The sequence below is a fragment of the Perognathus longimembris genome, chromosome 19, assembly GCF_023159225.1.
Source record: "Perognathus longimembris pacificus isolate PPM17 chromosome 19, ASM2315922v1, whole genome shotgun sequence".
In the NCBI taxonomy this organism is placed as follows: Eukaryota; Metazoa; Chordata; class Mammalia; order Rodentia; family Heteromyidae; genus Perognathus; species Perognathus longimembris.
Window position 1 is genome coordinate 43,694,117 of NC_063179.1, and position 18,158 is coordinate 43,712,274.

The following is an 18,158-nucleotide window of genomic DNA, read 5'->3' on the forward strand; positions in this document are numbered from 1 at the left end:
GGACAGGCGTGCCCCACCGCGTGCAGTCAGTATGCTTTCCTTGCATCCTGGGACGATAGGCACACACCGCGAGGCCCAACCATTGGTGGAGGCGGTGGTCTCACACACTGTTTTCTTGACAGTTGTGGGTTGGTCTCAAACCACCATCTTCTGACCTCTCCCTTCCGAGCAGCCAGGACTGCAAGCTGGAGCCCTCGCGCCCAGCCTCGGAGTCTTCGTGGCCGTCTCCGCGTGCATGCTTTGATCATGAATGGCTGTGTTGGGAGCACTACATTGTGAGCCACTGGTAAGAGCCTCCAGCCATCAGTCAGAAGGCAAACGAGGCCCCCGGTCTAACCGCCAAAAGGAACCGAGTCCTGCCAGCCGTCATGTCAGCTTGGAAATGGATCCCAGCTCTTCCGAGCTTTCGGACGAGACCTCAGCCCTCCCCGAGTCATCAGTTGGAAGCTCATGAGCAACCTCAAAGGGTAATCCTCAATTCAGTCACGCCGGATTGCCGACCCAAGACACTGAGGTAACGAGTTGTGCAGTGTACGCTATTGAGTTTCGTGTGATATTTTTACATAGTGACAGAAGACTAGCGCAGTGTTTAAACCTGGAAATGGGCAAACCTCCTCTTCCATGAGGTCCTCAGTACGGTCTTGCCTAAGTTTTGCCCTCAGAGATTCTGGTGTGTAGTTGGTGATAAAAACCATCATAGTAACTTTTTTGAAAGAACTCCTCAGGTGATTCTAGTCTGCAACCCAGTTGGAGCACTTTCTCGTGTTTCCATGTTTTGCAGCTACTCTTGGTTATTCTCCGTTTCTCCCTGGCAAGTCACTTTGCTTTCGCATTGACTTTTCAGCCCGCCTACGAAGGTGCCGTTCTTCCCTCTCTACTGCATGCCCACTCGTTACATAGCATGGACAAGCTCAGACATTCACAAAGGCTCCTAGATGGCGACACTAGGGAGAGGGACGGGTCTGTGCGACTCCTGTCCTTTAAACCCAGTGCTCCTCAGATGGGAAGTGTAGGACGGCAGCGTCTGAGGGGAGGAAGAGCTCATCTGGAAATCCGGGGTGAGGTGTAGCACTTTGAGCTCATGAGCGATGCATTCTGGCACTAAGAAGTTGCAAGAAACCACCAAGTAGGGCTGAGAATGTGGCCTCGTGGTAGAGTGCTCGCCTCCTACACATGAAGCCCTGAGTTCGATTCCTCAGCACCACATACACGGAAAAAGCCAGAAGTGGTGCTGTCGCCCAAGAGGTAGAGCGCAAAGAGAAGCCAAGGACAGTGCTCAGGCCCTGAGTTCAAGCCCCGGGACTGGCAAAAAAAAAAAGGAAGAAAGAAAGAGAGAGAGGGGGAGAGAGAGAGAGAGAGAGAGAGAGAGAGAGAGAGAGAGAGAGAGAGAGAGAGAGAGAGAGAGAGAGAAACAAACAAACAAACAAACAAAGGAAAGAAAGAAAGAAAGAAAGAAAGAAAGAAAGAAAGAAAGAAAGAAAGAAAGAAAGAAAGAAAGGAAAGAAATCCACCACATATTCTAGACTATAGCAAGCAACAGAGTAAGAGCCACCATTCAGATGAGAAAATGTGGGGGTGGGGAAATCATGACTTTCTCATCCTCCTAATGGACATAACAATTGCTCTTCCCTTGGTGCCTTGTGTAAGGGCCCAGGTCTAAGAGTGTCTGGGTACAGTGTTTAGAAGGTTAGGCTTTGTTTTTAGTAGTTAGAATGGCAGGAGGCTGACTTTTCCTGACTGATAAATGTGTTCCTGATTTGTCCTTGCACTAAATCAGAGGACACGAGACGGAACTCCGCCCAGGGTGGAATGATCGTGTAGCACGTCAGTGGTCTGGGATCTTGAAGCCCCTGAGTCACAAGGGCGTAGGAGAAAATCCTCTGTGGTTAGAGGCCAAGAGGACAGCTTCCAGGAACCCAGGCTGGGCTGGCATGAGTGCAGCTAGCTTCCTGCTGGGCTCCCTCTCGGGGGGCCTCCTGCCCCCCTCACCCGGCTCTCCTTCTCACCCGCAGCCAGCCTACCTCAGACCCTGCTGCCCGCGAATGATCAGACTTCCATCCCCGCCATAGCTGCTGAACCCTGCAAGGGTTTAGGCAGTGGCAAAGAGCTTGCCTAGCAAGTGCAACGTCCTGGGTTCGATCCCCAGTACCAAAAAAAGAAAAGACAAAACAAACCAAAATACAGTTAAAAGAAAAAGAAACCAAATGAGGGTGCAACAGATATCACAAGAAATGTACTCACTACCTTATTATGTAACCATACCCCCTTTACACAACACCTTGTCAATAAAATTTAATAAAACCCAACCAAAAAGAATCTCCTGGGCTTTGTTTTGCCCAGGCTGGCTTCGAACGTAGGTCCTCAAATCTCAGCCTCCTGAGTAGCTAGGATTGTAGCTCACGTGTGTTGAGAAGTCCCAATTCATTCCCTGTGAGCCTCTCAGACACAGGAGAATGGCTTCACTCCTTCTCAGCTACCCAGCCCCATAGCTCTGAGGCTAGACAAGTGCCTCCGATGTGCGCAAACCCCAGTGAGGCTGGGAGAGGGCTCCCTCCCCGTTCACTTGCAGGTGAGGCCCACGCTCTGGGTAACCCATGGGTTACAGACACCTTGAGGCATGGCCCCCAGGGGAGTCCTGATGGGATTCTCCATAGACAGAAATCACGAGGGCCCAGGGCATGTGGTTTGAACCTCGAGGCTCATGCTGGTAGTGTTCCTGGGGCAAGGCCCGGAAAGCTTACCGCCTCATTAGAGAAGCGCGAGGTGCCCACTCTACCACCAGCCGTCACTTGTAGCAAACAGCACATGACTCTGTTTACAATTCCTCACGTGAGCTGTTAGGTGAAATTCTTACCACCTAATAATAACTAATAAACCCCAAACAATGCCACGTGGAGGGACAACTTGTGTTTAAATTCAGGTGATGTTCACGTATTTTTCTAACTTACAGATATTGTGCTACCTGCCTTTCATCATCTACTAAACACACAAATAAGAAAGAGAGGCCCAAAGCTTTAAAAAATGTATACTTAGGAGAATGTAACTATTGACACAGTGTTAGCTTTGGCTACCCACAGTCCAGAGAAGAGTACAATTTTAATTCACTTTGGCTTGTCAACTATTTTTTTTTTACTATATGCCCGAGTGAAGTCTACGCCACAGACTCCCTTGTGAAGTTTGAATTGTGAAATCATTTTGAAAGAAGTCCTCTGATTCTAAGCAGCTTAGCCTCGATTTGAGCAAAGCAAAGTACGATAACTATAAAGGTTGTTCTGGCCTCCCATAATCCTCTGCTAACTGCATTATGGAAATAATGGTGATTACTTCAAAGTCCCTGGCGACTCCCTATGTCTTCGGTGCTGTTAATTTTCAATTCACCTCGGTCAACCAGCTGTCTCAAGGACTTGCCTTTTGTACCAAACCTCTAATGAAACTGGCATTTGTGTCAATAAACTTTTAAGTCCATCTTGCTGAGATAATTATCTGGGTCACTCAAATTTCAGCTACTTCAAATAATTACAGCCTTTTAGCCTTGCATCTAAGGTGATGATTAAAGAAGGAGTGGGGGTCTTTATACCCAAGTGAATCGGATGAAAATGCCATCAGGTCTCTGCTCAGGCCTTGGACGTGAATGCACAAGCCTTTGGGCTACCTCAACGTCTCATAGAGAAGAAGTCACTCAGAAAACACATTTGTTTGGCTGAACCATGATCTAATTTGCAGACAACAATTTCCCTGTCTTCTCTGGGAATGAGGAAAAGCGATCACGAGAACGTCACCATCAGGATCGTTTGTGAATGAAGGCACCAAGGACGACCAGCCAGACCCAAGCTCACGTCTCCTAAGACAAAGGAGTGTGGTAAAGGCCTCAGTAGAGTTCAGAGCTCACAGCCAGGAGCTAGAAATGAATTCCACAGCCGTGCTACATTTTATTTTCCATGCCTCTTTGGTCATTATGTTGTCTCCATATAGGTTATAGAACAAAGCTTACTAATCATGACAGATGACTGATTTTGATCAAAAGCTTGAAATGTTCAAGTGGAAAGAAAAATATCACTGAAGGCCAGGAAAGAGTGGCAGAAATCCCTCTCCTTCCAAGAGACTGGAAAGCCAAAGCCTTTTATTAACCGCCCCTCCCCCCATCCCCATCCCCACCACCTGTCAACATTTAAAGCTGGAGACGAATGGTAGGCAGGCTTCTCCTGCAGATCGTAATTGCCTTTCCAACAGAGAAGCTATCTCCAGAGCAACCAAGATAGGCGCTATGAATTCACGCTGTGACTCTCTATGTAAATCGCCTGTGGTGAAATTGAAATTTCCTCCAAGCAAGGCGCATTGACTCGGTCTATTAAATGCGTTCCGATCTCAGATACAGGGACGTGCTCTGGCGCTACATACAGCCTCGCCCATCCTACCCAGAGAAGACCCAAGTGCTTCACAACCTGGTCTTCAATTGAAAAATAAACGCTGCCATGATTGATCATATCAATTCAGCCATCGTGATTCATTACTTAAAAAATGGCCTGTCTGTAGCTGCCCAAAGTAAAATAATTTCACTGTGCGAGAGTAAAATAACCATGCTTTATGTGCCTTCACATTGCTCTCTCTTTTTGCTCACATTCACGTGCTTTGACACAAATTATTTTTCATCGTTGGCATGCCTTGACTATTCGGTACTACATGCACCCATAAAGTGTCCTCTTCTGTTTTGTTTTCTTAATACGTGTGTGGTGTGGAGTGTGTGTGTGTGTGCACACACGCGTGTGTGTGCGCGTGCGCCAGTATTGAGTCTTGAACTCAAGGTCTGGGTGCTGTCCCTTAGGTGTTGTTTCGTCCTCACTGCCGGTGCTTTCCCACTGAGCACACAGCTCCACGTCTAGTTTTTGGTGGTAAACAGGAGATTCGTCTCATGAGTTTTGGTGCCTGGGCTGGCGTCGAACCATGATCCTCAGCTCTGCGTCCCCTGCATGAAGAGGATCCCAGGGTGTGTCACTGGCACCTGGCTCTTCATATCTACCCCTAAATCAGAGCTAAGGGTAACGTTCAGTTGCGTTAAGCAACATGATTGTTTTTCAGTTTATAAACTGTTTTCTAGACAGTTCTTGCTGGGGGCTGAGCACTTGACATAGACACGATCTTTGCGCTACCTTGACTGTGGAGTCCATTACCAGTCCCTCCCACACTGACCTTTGCTCCCTCACGCCCCCTATAGGCTGAAAAACTTTCAAAAGACTCCTCCACACTCTCAGGAAAAACCAAGAATAGAGAAATAAGATTAGGGACAGACTCTAGTCACCAGCGGTCTAATTTACCTTTTTCCATTACAATAGAACCCCAAGTTTTAGCAGAACATGTGACTACCCAAAATAGACTCCGAACCCAGCACCTATTAATAGTCAGGAATGTCCATAAATATAGTTCAGGCAATGGAATAGAGAGAGAGAGAGATGCTTCTTTGGGTAATGTTTGGGGAAGACCCTGCAATTGAGCTTGCCTACGCTCTTACCCTTTACACACACACACACACACACACACACACACCCCAGTGGAGGGACACACCTAGGTACAACAGAGAACTCTATGGAGACAGCATTAAACTCTCTGCCTTCGGGCCTTAAGTGAGAAAGAAACCTGCATGGCCTTCTTGCTTACGCTGTGGTCACTTGGAGTGTTTGTTACTTGCAGTGGATGTTGATCTTAATGACAGGCACTGATTTGCATGAGCACCCATGTCTGGATTTCATTGTCTATGCATTCAGATCATGAACTTTTGAAGCAACTAGGAAGATCATAGAGTTAACAAATGTTAACTCACGAATTAAAAGATTAAAAAGTAAAGAAAATGGGCTGGGGATATAGCCTAGTGGCAAGAGTGCCTGCCTCGGATACACGAGGCCCTAGGTTCGATTCCCCAGCACCACATATACAGAAAACGGCCAGAAGCGGCGCTGTGGCAGAGTGCTAGCCTTGAGCGGGAAGAAGCCAGGGACAGTGCTCAGGCCCTGAGTCCAAGGCCCAGGACTGGCCAAAAAAAAAAAAAAAAAGTAAAGAAAAGCCTCATTCAATGCCAAAAGAATTGTAACCAATGGAAACTAAAAAAGCAGTTCTCACTTTTTATTTATTTATTTTTCCAGTCCTGGTGCTTGGACTCAGGGCCTGAGCACTGTCCCTGGCTTCTTTTTGCTCAAGGCTAGCACTCTGCCACTTGAGCCACAGTGCCGCTTCTGGCTTTTTTCTATCTATGTGGTGCTGAGGAATCAAACCCAGGGCTTCATGCATGCTAAGCAAGCACTCTATTGCTAAGGCACATTCCCAGCCCCAGGTTTCACTTTGGGGAAGCGACTTGTTTCAAACCCTAGGCTTGGAAGTCTACTCACAGTATAAATCAGCCTGAGAGTTACATCTCCAAGCCTCTAACCCTAGTGATTCAGCAGGCTGATCTGAGGATTGTGGTTCAAAGCCAGACCCAGCAGGAAAGGTGATAAAACTCTTATCTCCAATTAACCACCAAAAAGCCAGAGGTGAAGGTATGGCTCAAGTGGTAGCGTGCCAGCCTTGAATGGGAAAAGGCCAAGTGAGAATACAAGGCCGAGTTCAAGTCTCACAACTGGCACCAAAACAAACTAATAAATGAATTACATCTCTAGGGCTGGGGAGATGTTTTGGTGATAGAGTGTTTTCCTAGCATGCATGAGGTCTTTTTTTTTCTCTCTGAAACAACTTTTTATTAAACAGCAAAGCAGAAACAGAACACAATTTTAAATACTTGTAAAATTAAGTCACAAAAGGGATGCAAAATGTGTGCAGTATGACTAGAACATTTTTAGATATTGAAAGTCATTCATCAAATCTTACACTAACACAGAAGATTATCCCATGATTAAAGTAGCTCAATCTAATAAGCACAGCTATATTAGTGGATTTCTCTTCCTAGTATAATATCTTAATATTACCTCTGATATTGATTCCTCTACCGAATGAAATCTATGAACTGAACTTTAAAAACTGTTAAAAGAATGACTAAAATTCTACAAACCAATTAGTTGACTTTACAGAAAGGGTGAGATAAAAATACTGAGCTTACCAATTATACATATAAAACTCTCTCGCTCATGATTCTAGTACTAAAATGCTCTTCAAGGAATTTGGTAACAGTTAATTCACTGGGTACAACACATAAACTTTGCAACCAAACCCTAGAGCTGGTATAGCATGTGGTTTCTGTAAGATCAGTCAAACTTCATCCATATATATGTATATATGTATATATATAATATAATATATATTCATTCATTCCCTGGAAAGTCTGCTCTGTGCCAGAGATAATACGAGTCTGGAGTGAAAATATCTGGAGTAGGTTGCTACTTTTATCATCTTATTTTCTACCTGTTTCTATCCCTCCAAGATTTTCTACTTCTAATAGATACATAACCAAAATTTTTATCTTTTCAGATACCAAGTGGGTTATTGAGTGCAAAAACAATTTTTAAACAAATATCAATTTGATTATTTCGTTCCGAATTAAAATCCTCTTAATAGCCCCAATCTGTTTTCAACTGGTGAACGAGAAACCGCAGTCCTGTTCTATTACTAGAAAGCACAGCTGAGAATCTTCAGGCAAGGGTTTGGTTAACTTCAGGAGTTACGGATCAGGTGACTGTCAGGGTGATTACTATTCCAAGTACTTTTACAAATGTGGAATCCATCTTGACTTAGGAGAAGGGGGATGGGGGAGCAGAACTAGGAGAGGCACACAATGGCGGGTGGGTACAGACATAAAGCTGTGCATCCAGTACATGATTTTGGTCACATTTTCACAACATGGCTATTTTCTTGTACATCTTACTAAGTGAGCATGTGATAAAAGGCATTGCTAAGCCTACATATCAAAGTAAATTCAATAAAACATTCAAGTTTCATAAATATGTGCAATTCTAATTATAAAGTCTTTACAATACAACTGCACATTTTCTTAGACTAACGTAATACACAGACTCATGGAAGTCTCCGGTTAAGTAGTTAATTTTGCCTAGATTTGACATTATCTTCATAAATATTCAAGGAAGCCACCAACAAAGGTACTGTCACTTTTGGAATCTACCCAAGTTTTAAAGGGGGGAGAGAAGGAGGGAGAAAGAGAGAAAAGGAGAAGCAGCAATTCCATAAACGAGAAGGGAACTCAATCCCTTATTTTCTTTTGCATTTCGTGTCAGTTGTTTGAAAACACTAGAAGCAGACATGAGGTTTTCTATATATTGTCCAAGAACGTGGTTTGCTGATTTTAGCTTCTGATTTTCTTCCTTAACTGCATCTACTCTTGCTGAGAAATTTCCAAGTGTGTGTTGGAGTTCCGGCACTTGATTACTAAGTCGTGGTTTTTTTCCTCCAGTTCCACCTGATTTTCAGCATCAACTGCATTCATGCCCGCGCCCATCATCCTGGGTACCGCACTGCGCCTTGGACAGAAAACCCTGCAGGATGATGGTCCTCAGAGGCGCCGGGCGGGGCGGGATCCCAGGTCACAACGCCAGCAGGGACTCCGGGCACCTGAGGTCCCGTGTCTAGTCTCCAGCACCACAAAGCAAGAAAAAGGGGGAAAAGGTTACATCTCCAAGAAGCTTAGGTCCGCATCTCCCCAGGTCACTACCGGGGAGCAGCTGGCAGAGCAGAGGTGGGAGGAGAGCTCCCCGGTCGGTGACACCCGTGGGCCCGTGGGGGGCCAGGGTGGGCGGGTGGACAGCTGGCTAAGTCTCGCTCAGAAGCGCACCGAGGGCCCCTCGGGTTTCCTGCCAGGAGAGAGAAGTAATCCAGCCGGCAGAGCTGTCAGCCGCGCCCGCGGTGAGCCATCCTCCGGCCTCCTCAGGGAGGGGTCCTCACCGTGTACATCAGCCCTGCTGGCCCGTTCCAATGCCGGGGGGGCTTTACAAACAAAGCATCGCGTCCCTCCTCCACAAACCCAGATCCCTGAGCGCCAACTCGTCTGGCTAGGGCTGGAAGCCAGCGTTCCATGCTAAACTTGTTCCCTTACTGCACCTCACTCCCAGACTCCCATCCCTTGGGTACAAACACGCACATGTGGGGCCCCCCTGCTCACCCCAAGGTCTGCGTTCCCAGCTCACCTGCCATCTCGAGGAGAGAGCAAGGGCTCGGGTGCCTCGCCAGCACATCACACAAATGCCACAGCTCTCCAAACTCCACAGCAAGATCCAAGTGTCTGGTGAAGACAAGCAAATCGTGACCGCGTGAAATTCAGCGCTGTTCCCCCAAACAACTCTATCTTCATGTTGAAAATGAAGGACTTGCCTAGATGTTTGCATGCGTGTATTTCATAACTGAGACACGCATTCATCAATAGATCATACAATTCCCACATAAATCCTATGGAATAAATACTAGCACCTAGCTTTGACCTTGAGAAAACTACCTAAACTCCAAGCTCTGGTTCTCTCATCTTCAAAATGGGAATCATAATAGTACCTCCCTTTCCATGTCATCAAGGAAATAGCTTGGGCACTTAATGTGGTATCTGACTCACTTACTGTTGTTATTATTTAACAAATGTTACACAGGATAAACTGGGGCTCAAATAGGTAAAGTAAGTTGCCCAAGGTCCCACAAAGTTAAGACTTAGACCACTTTCTGACTCTTCTAATTTTGTGTTCTTATGTCATGTTGAAATATTCCTCTTTTGACATAGGAAGGATCAGGCAATAGCTGAGTTATCCAGATGGAAAAACACGACTAAGAAAGGTAATTTGAGTCCAGTGCAAGGCTTATGCTTGTGATCCTAGGTACTCGGGAGGCTGAGATCTGAGGATCCAAGTTCTAAAGCCACCACCTCCATCCCTCCCCCAAAGAAAGTCTGTGAGACCCTTGTCCCCAACTAAGCAGCAAATAGCTGGAAGTGGAAGTGAGGTTCAAGTGGTAGAATGGCACTAGTTCAAGCCCTAGTGCCAATACAAGAACGAAAGAAAGAAAAAGAGAGAAAGAGAGAGGAAGGAAGGAAGGAAGGAAGGAAGGAAGGAAGGAAGGAAGGAAGGAAGGAAGGAAGGAAGGAAGGAAGGAAGGAAGGAAGGAAAGAAGGAAGGAAGGAAAGAAGAGGAAGGGAGGGAGGGAAGGAGGAAGGAAGGAAGGAAGGAAGGAAGGAAGGAAGGAAGGAAGGAAGGAAGGAAGGAAGGAAGGAAGGAAGAAAGAAGGAAGGAAGGAAAGAATAGGAAGGGAGGGAGGGAAGGAGGAAGGAAGGAAGGAAGGAAGGAAGGAAGGAAGGAAGGAAAGAAGAGGAAGGGAGGGAGGGAAGGAGGAAGGAAGGAAGGAAGGAAGGAAGGAAGGAAGGAAGGAAGGAAGGAAGGAAGGAAGGAAGGAAGGGAGAGAGAAAGGAGGGAGAGAAGGAAAGGAAAGGGAAAGGAAAAAAAAATCGCACAGACAATGGGTCAGCAAAGGAAAATGCTGGATGGGGCCAGCATTGCTCTGACACGGACTGTGGCCCTTCAGCTAGCTGAACCCTCTCCCTTGGCCTCCATTTCTGCCTCTGTGGACTCGGGGCACAGATCAGCGGCTCCTCGGGTCTTCTGCACTCCTGCCGGCCGGGGCCCGTGTGCGAGCTGTGTCCGGAGGTGCTCTCTGCACGCGTATGGGCCGCAGCCTCCCCGCCCCTCAGCCTCCACCCCGTGCCTAGGACAGGTGATAACCGATCACCCTCCCTAGCCAGAACCAGGATGCCTCTTCCCGGCCCGGGTGAGGTGGGGGGAAGGCGGAGACTGTCCCCGGGGACTGTACGCTGTCGAGCAACTCCCTCCCCTCGCCTTCATTCTGCACATCCAGGGAGCCCTGTGCCGGGGCTGACGGGCTGAGCTTCTCCTCTGCAGCATCCGCAAGGTGGTAAATGCTTCTCCAGAGTCTCTCTCGCTAGCCTCGCCAGTCACGCAGCATCATTTTTCCAGGAAGAACATCCCTGGCCTTCTTCAAAGTCCAATAACACAGACTAGCTAGGCAGAGAAGATGTTAAAAGCTGGGCAGGCGGGGGGAAAAAAGTCCTGAAATCACTCCAAAATAGTCCTAGAGTTTCTCAGCGATGATCTCCTCTTCTGCATGCTATGCTAGGTCTTTGTAGTAAATAGATGAGGGTTTACAAAGTGAAAAGGCACGTGGTCATTTGTACTCAGCCATGAGTTAACAGGAGGTCAATTGTCCTTGCCTCTCGCTTTCCTTCTTCCTGTGTCCTTGACAATCTAAGGGTGAGTGAAGACAGGCCAGCACGGAGGACACACAGGACTCTCTTAGCCGGCCCAGGCCACCCGGTAACAGATCCAAGCACCAGTAGCTGCTGGCTTAGCTGCGACGGGTCAAGAGCCTGTCTCTCTGAGGCCACCATTGGTCAACACGGAGATACCTTGCCTTCCCACCCCTGCTTGGTACTAGGTAGGCGAGTCCATGGCCTGCCTCTCATGAAGCCTGGGCGACTCTCTGGGACCCTCTCCTTTAGTTGTTCACACATGCCATGAGTTGAATGCACAGGGCAAAGCATCTACTCCAGGGCTTCTTGACAATCAAACATTTGAGTACTTGCCCAGCCCTTGCAAGTCAGGATCACACAGCCCTACACATGGAGAGTCAGAGCTTTACCAGCTCCAGAGCATTGACACGGAGTGACTATTTGACAGAGTATCTCTCAAAGCCAGGGTATTCGCGAACTTCAATTCGATTTAGTAAATATCTATCCCATGGCTGCTATGGACCAGATGTTGTGCTACGTGTCATGCCGACGCGACACTACTGAAAAGCACAGGCAAAGCACTACCAATGCTGAATTAACAGACCTTGTCTCAAAATGTCTCAAGGATTTCTTTTATGGCCAGTGACGTTGAGCCACTTCTTCATGTGTCTCTTGGCCATTCTCATTTCCTCGTCAGAGAAGTCTCTTCTTAAGTCTTTAGCCCATTTCTTAAGGGGGCATTTGTCTCTTTGAGGTTTTGTTTTGAGGAAACTTAATCTTTTCTTTGAGTTCTACATGTACCTTAGACACAAGGCCCTTGTCGGTTGTATGGCCAGTGAAGATCTTCTCCCAATCTGTGGGCTTTCCATTTATTTTGCAAGTTGTGCCCTTTGCCACACAGAAGCTCTGCAGTTTGATGCAATCCTATTTTCCCAACCTTTCATTGATTTGCTTTATTTAAAAAGTTCCGACCTGTGCCAAGGAGCCCTAGTGTTTCTCCTATTCCTCCCGCAATGTTTTCAGGGGATCTGCTTTTACCTCAACGTGCTTGATCCATTGGAAATTGATTCTGGTGCAGGGCGATATAGAAGAATCTAGCTTTGGTGTTTTACAAACAATTTTGCCAGGGATGTTGAACACGTCTTCATGTGCCTCTTGGCCATTCTCATGCAAATCAAAACAACATTGAGATTCCACCTCACCCCGGTAAGAATGTCCATTGGCAAGAAAACTCCTAACTCCTTTTCCCCCTACTTCTCTGGCTGTTCTTGGCTGGCTTCTGGCCGTCACTCTGCAATTGTTCTCCAGTGAGCGCGGGTTCCCCAGGGTTCTGGCGCAGATCACTCCAGTCCTCACCCCCATTTGTTCCTCTCAGTCGACACTTGGCCTGACTCATTGCTCCCACCCACAAAGCCTTCCTTCTCCTTCCCGAGTCACACAGGAAAGCCAGCCATGCCCCCCTCCAGACAGAGAGGCCTCCTCCTCCTCCCCCACACTCCACGTAGCAGCAAGCCCCATTCATTCCACACCCCGCAGCGTCTTTCCTCACCACCCTCTAATGACAGGGCCCGTGTCCCACAGACATCGCGGTGCCTCAACCACTCTCCCTTCCACCGGGAAGCGTGGCTTCCTTCAGTCCCGTCGCGACCCTAAAGCCAGGAAAAGCTGTCAAACACTGCCAAGCGGATCGTCACTCCCCGCCACGCAACTGTCTTCTTACAGGATTCCTTCGGATGGAAACTCATTCCCCTGACTGACAGGAAGGACTCTCGATAATTTGGAGCACCATTTCCTTCTCTCCTCACCCCTCCTTAGCCGATGCTCTGCCTGTACTAAACAGATCCGCAGCTCCCCGAGCCTGCCGAATTCTCTACCCCAATATGCCTTCCTACTCACTGTTCTCTCTACTTGGAAAGCTGTCCCTGATCTCTTTATCCTTCAAGACTCGGGTCGGGCACAGTCTCCTCCACCTCCAGTGCCGGCGAGGGCTGTTCTCCGAATCCACATCCTGCCCGGGCCTTCCTTTCTCAGCACACCCGGGCTCTGCTCTGCGGCACCACGCCCGCCCTCTCCTCTATCACGCTTGGAAGACCATGAGGCCCAGACTTTATTTTTTTAATCTTGATATTTGCAGTCCTACACACTGCCACGACACCTGACATACAGAAGGCACTCGATAGAAGCGAGGGTGAGAAGGAGCGGATGGGTGCAGTGGCTACAGATGTAGAGATGATTGAGGCTGAGACGGAATGGGACCTAAGGAGCGTAGCTGTCCTCGCCTCTCCTCCGCTCCCAGTTCCTCTAGGAATGGAAAATGGTCCCAAAGCCATGCGCTCAAGCAAAGCTCTGCACTCTGAGAGAGCACACGACACAGACACAGACATAACACAAAATACCTCGATAAGCGGTCGCAATTTTTAATGGTTATGTCCAGATCGGAACGATAACAAATTCAGAAATGACTGGCTCTGTAAGTTACATCCACGTCCACGTGCTCACGAGACCCCAAGAGCAGAATCCTTATCCAATCGCCTGGCGCGCCCATTGGCCGCAGCTCCTCCCGCTGAAGCCGCGACATCTTTGACGAAAGGAAATCTTCTAAAAGGATCCACACACTCGTGTTGGCAAGAGAACAAATCTACGCCTGCTCAATATGTTCTCAAAGGGAAGATTCTTCAAAGTAGTCACTACACTGACGGCCTAGAACTTCAGAAAACCAACCAAATGTAGCAATCGCAGTATGGATAACGGCAGTGCCACCCTGTGGGTGCCAGGCACTGTGCCCGCCTCCCCCAGAACTCTGCATTTCATGGGGCCCACCCACAGACCTCCTCTTTCAACTGACCTTCATTTTGCTGAAGGCTAGCGCTCTGCACTTGAGCCACAGCTCCCCTGGCTTTGTTTGCTTGCTTGTTTGTTTGCTTTTAGTTAATTGGAGATAAGAGTCTCTCAGGCCTTTCCTGCTTCAGGTGGCTTCAAACAGTCTTGAGATCTCAGATTCCTGAGAAGCTAGGATGATAGGCGTGAGCCACAGGTGCCCAGCTTCTCCTGAGGCAACTCTTTAAGGAGGTTACACGAGGCTAAGGTTGTGTGCATGTGTCAGTGTGCGTGTGTGTGTGTGTGTGTGTGTGTACTGGGACTTGAACTCAGGACCTCCCCACTCTTGCTTGTATTTTTTTGTTCAAAGTTGGTGCACCACCACTTGGACCACACCTCTACTTCCAACCATCTTTTTGCTGGAAAGTTAGAGATCAAAGTCTCATGGCTCTGTCCAGGTTAGCTTTGAACCTTGATCCTCAGATTTCAGCCTCCTGAGAAGCTGACATCACAGGCATGAACCACTGATACCCAGCTAAGTGCACAAGTGCATTTTATCCCATAAACAAGTTAGGAAAATGAGTGTATAGAAAAGGGAAGACTGAGCCAAGGTAATTTATAACCGCTAGCAAGTTCCCTTCCCCAGCTCTGGTTTGGAACAATTCAACAGCAAGTTGCCAGAGGCAACTGCTAGAAATGACCTGCTGGAAATAGATTCCTCTACTTTCTCTGCCTGATTAAGATGTTATTCCTACAGGGTTGGATCTGAGGGCTGCCTTCCCTTTTCTAGTCTCCTATCCAAGTGCTCGGGACCCTCCAGCTACCCTGCAAAACTTCATTCCTAGCACACAGGCAGGCCACTCTTAGTCTAAGTTCTTTGCATCCGCTCTTGCCTATTCCTGGAAGGCTTTCCTTGAGGAGCTACATCTAACTCTTCAAACACTCGTTCTCTAGAGACATGTGCCTTGTACCTGCTTGCTAATAAGTTGCCCCGCACTTGTTCCCCCTCCCCCAACTCTCTGTCCTTATCCTATTATCTTATCTTGTAGGATAAGACATGAGAGGGGTGCGATCAGTTAGACTTCCTGGACATTTGATGTGACCCCTCATTATAGTCAAGGTTATCCCTCCAGTCATGTGTTAAAGGCTTGCTCCCGAGCCCCTGGTGCTACTGGGAGGTAGAAGAGCCTCTAGAAGCGGGACCCAGTGGAGGATTTTAGATCACTGGGGGTTTGTCCTTGAAGGGGATTTGAGGACCCTCCTCCTCTTTCTCCTTCGCAGCCTAGCCGTGCGGGGAGCAGTTTTGAGATCCGCTGCTGATGTCACATGCGTGTCTTACCACAGACCCAAAGGCGACAGGGCCACCCAATCGCTGGCTGAAACGTCTCAAACCCTGAGCCAAAATAAACCTCTCGTTAAAAGCTCATTATCTCAGTTATTTGCTCCAGTAGCAGAAAGCTGACAAAGACACCCCTCCAACACTCTAATTTTATAATTGCCATTGTAGTGTGTAGAAAGGATTCCGTGTTCTAGAGGTATTCACCGTTTTATGCCCAAGAAAACAATGCTGGTCTGTCTGTTACGAGTTCCAATAGTGTTGATGTCTTTCTCTATGTTTCGATGAGTAAATCCTGTTCGATTCACCTAAGCATTGTCCGAGTCTGATCTTTACAGTTATACGATTGTTGAAATAGTGGCCATACAACCTCATCATTTTGCTAAGATTGTTAGTTATCCCTCCATATCTGTTTGCTTCTTCCTTTCCTTTTTTTTGAGGTGCTATTGGCTAGGTACATGTGCTATATAAAGACTGCATTGCTTCTAGGGTGGTCTTTATGGCTGAGTAACGGCCAATGGACTGCCGGGCTTCGCTCTACCTCCCCTCCGCGTGGGGGTCCTGGGCCTCTCCGCCCCTTCCGTGTGGTCCCCTATCGCTCTCATGCATCCCCTGGCCAGTAGGGATTGACTGCGGCAGCAGAGGCCACGTGCAGCCTCGGTAGCGTGTGGTCGCGGGACGCCCTGCCCCCTTCCCCATTTTCCCCAAGGAAGACACGGGCGCGTGGGGTCCTGGAGACCCCTCAAGGGGAGTTCTGGTTTAATAAGGGGGAGGGCAAATACACTTATACCAGCAGTGACGCACGAAGGAGAGGGACTGGCCAGGTGCCAACGATAGGCTAACGAGCGTGTCCATCACGGTGATGTCACGGAACTTCCCACAGAGGCGGAGACCTCTTGGCTCCGCCTCTGGCTCAACCGGCACCATCCTGACACACGTGCTGGCCGCTGAGAGGCAGGGGCTGGCCTGGCTTCTCTTCCGGTTGAACCCGGAAGGAGGTGGGGCGGGCTAGAGCCAGCCGTCCCCTCCTAAAGGCATAGCCATCCCCCACAATGGACTATAAATTAAGTGATGTATACAACTTCCATATCAGATCCTGAAAAGGGAGGGAGGGAGGGAGGGAGGGAGGGAGGGAGGGAGGGAGGGATGGAGGGAGGGAGGGAGGGAGGGAGGGAGGGAGGGAGGGAGGGAGGGAGGGAAGGAAGGAAGGAAGGGAAACCATTTTGTTTTCTTTCCTTCATGCCTGAGTGTAATTTCAGGTCTTACCTTGGCAGTTCAGTAAGAGAGAAGCAATCTGGATTATTGATACCCTAGGACTACAAGTGCCCAGCCATAGACTGCTCATGCCTAGGTTGTTATATGAGAAAAATATGAAATTCTCTCTTGCATATGCCATAAATATCAATTCAAGGTTCTCTCTGTTACAGCATACAACCTATCAGAAATTGTCTTATTTATTTATTAGGCAGGTTTCAGGAAGGTAGAAAGCTTTCTGCTTTACTTTCTACCTTTATCCTGGATGATTACTATCTCTAGAACTTGGAATAGTGGTTGGTAGATCACCAGAATGCATTAAGCAATGAGTCATAATTAGACTCGTATCTGCTAATGAATAAAAACATAGTGGATTGCTTGTTCTTGCTGGCTGACTTTCTACCTAGATTTTGCCTTTTCCCATCCCTTCCCGGTCCTCTGTCCCAGCTTGACTGACCCTGTCAACAGACCTCCGGGCACTGGAGATGTGGTGTTTCTTCCTACATAATCCCCTGACCTGAATGTGGAACATGAAGTCTTCTAGCCCAGGGCTCTGAACTTTTCCTTAGTGTTTTGTATACTTAGGTAAGTTTGGAAAAGCCTTTTACCACAAGGCTACACTCCAAAGAAAGTCACCAGGGACACGGAACAGAATCTCATCCTTCCCTGGGTTACCACTGGTGCTGTTTCTTTCCTTTCATGGCTCAATACCAAAACATGAAAAACACCAAGTTATCAACCATACATTTTGTCAGATTTTCCCCTCACCTCCCAGGGTGGTGATTTGGGTGATTTGAGTGCTGACTGACTTGTGGCTCTGAGTCTAAAAACACACCAACACTGGTTTAGAGCTGTGGCTGCCTAATAGAAACATAAAATGGACCACACCTGCAAGCCACAGACACAATTTAAATTTTTGTGGTCGCATCTTAAAAGTAAACAGAACTAGAGGACATCGTGTTTCACAAAATAAGCCAGGCACAGAAAGACAAATACTTCATTTTCTCACCCACATGTAGAAGCTGTCAAAAAAAAAAAAGCTGACCTCATGGAAAGAGACACTATTGATACCCAGAGGCTGGGATGGGCGTTGGAGGAGGTGGATAAAGAATACTAAACTACAGTTAGGAGGAATAGGTCCCAGTTTTCTACAGCACAGAAAGATAACCAGCTTGCAACAGCTTATATTATAAAGAACGAGAAGAGAAGAGCTAGCCATTAGTGGCTCAGGCCTGTCATCCCAGCTATAAAGGAGGCTTAGTTCTGAGGACCAAGGTTCAAAGCCAATCCAGGAAGACAAATCTGAAAGACTCTTATCTCCAACTAATCAGCACAACGCTTTAACTGGAGGCATGCTAGAGCACAAGCCTTGAGGAAAAAAAGTTAACCGACGGCGTAACGTCCTGAATTCAAGCCTCAACACCAACACCAAAAACAAACAAAAAGAACTAGAGGAGAAGAGTTCCTAGGCTCCAAGCACAATAAAATGACAAATACTTCAGGACCTAGAAATACTTATTACTCTGATTTGATCATGTG

The 18,158-nt window shown here is 47.7% G+C and overlaps 1 pseudogene; it reads right to left on the reverse strand.

The window, feature by feature from the left end:
* Window positions 1-1,317: 1,317 nt before the first annotated feature.
* On the reverse strand, window positions 1,318-8,538 carry LOC125367622 (annotated as a pseudogene).
* Window positions 8,539-18,158: the final 9,620 nt, after the last annotated feature.